Genomic DNA, 5,310 nt, shown 5'->3' with positions numbered 1-5,310 from the left:
ATTTGCAGATTTTAGCTTGTTGGAATAAATTATAGCAGTATGTAAAACTGTCCCAAAGTGAAGCAATCACTAATACATATGCCACTGTAATTGCCAGATAGTAAAATACATCCAACAATGAGTGTCAAGGGGCAAGAAGGTACCAAGAACTGTCAAACCAATAACCTGTCAAGCAAGAGACATCTCATAGGTCTAGAAGTCATGCATGTAATGGGTCTCAGGGTAAGAGAAGAGACCAAGCACAAGCACAACTGATAGAGCAAGAAGCTCAAAGCATAACTATCCAAGACGCATACAAAACTAACAAACCTGTGACAAAGATAGGTGTCTCTCCCATGAGGCATATCAAATCATCCCATTACAGACTAACTGCATACATAAAGCTATCAAGAGAGCAAATGCATATAACTATCCCACAAGCTCAAGCTCAAGCGTAAGTAAAACTCTGTGTACATCCGAATATGCCAAGAGGCTCCCACTGGAAGTAAAGTCAGATGCAAATAGAGCAAGCAATGCTCAAATACATCGAGCACATAGCATCAGACATTCCAAATCCCAGTAGGGTACATCCGGAGCATAAATCCCAAGCTATCTCAGATCCGTAAAGTATAAGCCTGAAAGCAATCAAATAGCATGTAACTGACAACTAAATGTAATTCCTAGTAGGTTCAAAATGCTCAAATACATCTAAAGATGAAGCTCCAAGTGACTATCAAGCATGGGCAAACCAAGTGGCATCCATATCTGACCAAAGCATAAATGTAAGAAGCCTAAATGTCAAGCAGTGACAATAGGCATAAACCGGTCCAAAGCATGACAACTCAATCCCAATGCCAGTGAATGACGATCAAGACGGGGCCTAATCCAAGCTCAAAAGCATTCCGAAACAAAAAAGAAGCATTTGACAATCTCCAAAATACATCTGTATGATCATTCAAATCTCTAGTAAGCACCCCGTATCCAAGAACTAATGCATACACCAAGCAAATGAGCTTCAGCCCACTGTATTACAGCAGCATATTCACTGTCAAATGAAGCTCAAGCGATGTCCAAATGTGCTCCAAATTAGTCCCAAAGCATAGACATAACATCCCATAACATCCAAGCATCACCGGGCATCAATAGGCATCAAATGGGCAATGCCAAGAAGCATCAAACATTAAATGTCAAGTGTTGCCTTGTTTTTTATAGTCATGGGACTGTGTATACAACAATGGCTGAAGGTGGAAGCACTTGTATTGATCGTCGCGAGCCAAGAACTAATGTCGAGGAGTCCCAAGATGATTGGGAAGGTTACAAACAGTGTTGGGAAGTCGGGGAAGGAGCTGCAAATGCCAAGAGGAGATCAACCCAGCCCCCTAAAAATGCACCGCATTTTACTTTGGCTGCTCCTGGGGCTGGGGGGCCTTCAGCAGTGCTACTGAGCACTTGGCAATGATTAGGGGCCTCCGATGCAACCTCGCAAGGTGTCGAATGAAGGCCGAAAGATCGGGGAGGAGGCAAGAGATCAAAACATACCTGCAAATGAAGGTGCCATGGCTGCCATTGAAGCTTGAGTTGAAGCTCTTCAAATCCGAGCTGAAGAGAATGACAGGCAAAATGCCTTTGCTCTGATACCAGTTGAAAGGGAAGTAGAGCCCATGAGGAAGAAGCTTGGCGGTGAGAGCTATGGCGGATGGGGAGAGAGAGAGAGAGAGAGAGAGAGAGAGAGAGAGAGAGAGAGAGAGAGAGAGTCAAAAGTGGGAACTCCAACAACCACAATGTGTGGCCGGGCCTTCCTTTGTTCAAACTGTCACTAAAAGAATAAAGAATAAGTGATTATGATGGACGCCCGCCGCCTATAGTATGCAGTGGTGGGTACTGTTAGTGTAGTAAAATGTAGTAATACATGGGCGACTAGGCGAAGGCATCTTTACCCCCAACACGGAGAGAGAGTCTTTCAATGCCTTGTTTTATGAGTTTTTTATTTTTTAGCATTGATTTTGATTTTAGTGAGATGCGTGGAGTGTGAATAATGAGGAAACGAGAGAAAGACATAGAGAAAATGAGGGAAAAGAAAAGAGAAAGAAGTGGAGTGAGAAGGGAAGATGGGGGGGATAAAGAAACATTTATAGAAATAGAGGGAGAGAGAAAAGCAAAGAAGAATGAAGGAAAGCAAATAAAAAAAGAAAACGAGAATGAGAACAAAAATTTGTTGTTTGTCATAAAGTAGACAAAATGGAAAATGATGATGGTTGTGATGTCCAAGATCACGAGGCGTATCTTAATCAGGGTGTCCCGTGTCCTTGCTTTCAATGCAAGCTGGTAATCCAACGAAAGCATGGCTAGATGGAGTGCCTAAGCCAATCCACCACTTGGAAGGCACGACTCAATCTATACCCTCAATACTAGAGGAGATAGACAATCTTTCGGACCTTCCTCCAATCTTGGAGCTTGAGATGGAGGCAATGATCAATGCATTGATGCCCATGGATACCGAGTCATTTAATCCACTAAGAGAGGAAGCGTCCATACCATTATATGATAGATGCTGAGTATCTCGCCTAAAGACACTACTTGCGCTCCTAAGTGTGCAGGCAAAATACGAGTGGAGCGATGCGAGTGTGACTGAGTTGTTCAGGTACATTCTACGTACACTCCGTTGATTTTTTTAACTCCATTATAAAAAATACTTGTGCTTTTTCAATGTGTTTTATGATTTTTATTTAGGTTGCTAAAGTATCATATATTACCACTTGAAAAGGCCATGCATGAGTCTCGTGATGATACGCGACATGCTTTACAAAAGCTTGGCATGGACTACAATAGCATCCATGCATGTGTCAACGATTGCATGCTGTTTCAAGAAGAGTACAAGACTATGGAGACAAGTTCAAAGTGTGGTGCTCATAGGTATCAAGAGGACTTGAAAGGGCAAAAACCATCCCTCAGAAAGTTCTTAGACACTTTTCACTTACCCTATATATACATCACATGTTTCGTACGTTGAGCGTAGCGAGCTTGACAACGTGGCATGTACAAAATAGATCCATAGATGCAATGCAACAAATATCAGCAGATTTACGCACATGGAGTCACATTGATTGTACCTTTCCAAGCTTTGCAAAAGAGCCAAGGAATCTTTATCTCGAACTTACTAAGAATAACGTGAATCCATTTGGTCTCCACTCAACTTCTTACAATGTGTGGCCTGTACTCGTTGTTAACTACAACATCCCGCCATGGCTTTCTACAAAGAAAGGACACCTGATCCTTAGCTTGCTCATTCTTAGACACTACAAGGTCAGCTCCTGATGGTGTTCGAGACAGCTCCTCGTCTGCCATATCTTTGAATCGAGCCATTTGATCTGGAGACATACATGTAAATATCTCCTGCAACTCCTTGTCGCTTATTCCTCCACTCATCCTGCTCTCTAGATATCGTCAAAGATAATCTACATAGATAAAAAATGATGTTAGCATAATCAATATAAAGATTCAAGTAAAGCACAGTAATATGACTCTGGAAAAAAAATGATGTTACTTAAAATGCATATTCTAGAGTACCCTTATAAGCAATTCATCAATGAATTGAGTAGATGGATGCTGCAAGTACAATGTAGCCTATGGTCCCATGTCAATCTCCTAGCAAAACTCCACGTACGCTGGAAGGTCGATAGATGGGTTACCTTAAAATAAGAAGTTCACTTCGTTCTCAAAGAATTTATAGCCTCCTGTCTTTCTATCATCGTTACTTGAATCTGCCTCCTCTACATGCTCCAAGCCATCTTTGACGTCCACCCCTTGCAATATCCACCCTCCATTTGCATATTCTCCTCATCTATGTTGGGAACATTGCTTTCATCATACACTCTTACACTTCGAGAAGCTGAAGGCACAACATACCACCATTAAGGTTATCGAGGGTTTGGATAGAAAATTATATATTCAAAATCACATAAGAGAGATTCAATATTTGTGATTATTTTGTGTCATGATTTTTTTTAAAAAAAATAGTTCATAAACCTGTTTACAATGGGCCAACAAGACAAACATGTGGTGTAGATCTGTCCATCTTTTCTCAGAATCTATTTTGAGAAATCTAGATGGATCTCGTTGAACGGTTGCATTGGCTCCTTCCAATACCACTTTGAACCACTGCACATCGAATATGATCATGGAGAAGTTACGGTAATCTATCAATATAAAACTTTGCAAGTTTCTAAAATATTCCATCTCATCTATGACATTGTTTGGATCTATGGCTTGTCGTCAGCTCTCTTGCTCGAACTTTGTCATGACACCATAATCCATTGTGGAGCGCATTTTGTCGATGCGTTCGACATGAAAATGTCACCCGTGCGACCACATCGCACTGTATATTTTATACTATACATTGAAATGGTTAGATTAATTGTCACATATAAAATCTAAATACGATAGATTATAAAACATGAGATCACCTTTTCAGACTACAATCCCTCGAGAATTCCAACGCCTCAGTAGAGACCTCCACCCCTCTACGAAAAGTTGCGATCAAAGCTCCATGTAACCATCGCATAGACATAAACTACGACATCTCCTCCATGCCCTTAAGATATTGAATCGGTTGATGGCATGTACTGTATGGAAATTTCAATCGCACTTCTTCCTGATCTTTCTTGGCCTTCTTGTACTTAGCGAGCCACGTCTCCATGGATGCATGATGCAACATACAAAAACGATTCACTTTCTCTTCCATTACATCATCCATGTTTTTTTCTATTCTATTTCAAACCACCACATCTTCATATTGTCCTTCAACAACCATAGCACATTGTTATCTGAATCCACCATTGGTAGCTACTATGAAATATGCACTAACACCTCCGATACCAACCAACCTTCAGCCATGCTACCTTCTAGCCGAGCTTGTTGTCGCACAAAGCCTTTCAAGGTTTTCATGAGGTGCTTCAAAAAGAACATCCATCACATATGGATGGGTCCCGCAGTCTTTGCTTCATCTACAAGATGCACCAGGAGGTGGGTTTGTATCATGAGCATGCTAGTGGGCAGGTACTTCTCAAAGAGACAAACCGTCTCCCCATTGCTTCCCACCTTGCAAATTCAATAGAGGATGTCTTGATCTCCTTCAGTGAGATCCATTTCACTAAATTTGACAACTTGTAAATCGCCCCGTGTATTTCTGGAGTGAGGTATCCCACGATCACGATCAGTAGTACAAAAACTGCCACAAATGAATAAGCATTATAAACACCGACTAGACACTAAATAGCGAAATACACAAGCCACTTACAATCGAGGCCAGTATACAAACCTAGCATATATTAT

The sequence above is a fragment of the Lygodium microphyllum genome, chromosome 6 (genome assembly GCF_053477565.2).
Source record: "Lygodium microphyllum isolate KBCC chromosome 6, Lygodium_microphyllum_v1.1.10, whole genome shotgun sequence".
NCBI classification, from domain to species: Eukaryota; Viridiplantae; Streptophyta; class Polypodiopsida; order Schizaeales; family Lygodiaceae; genus Lygodium; species Lygodium microphyllum.
Note: the sequence above shows the minus strand (reverse complement) of the source record.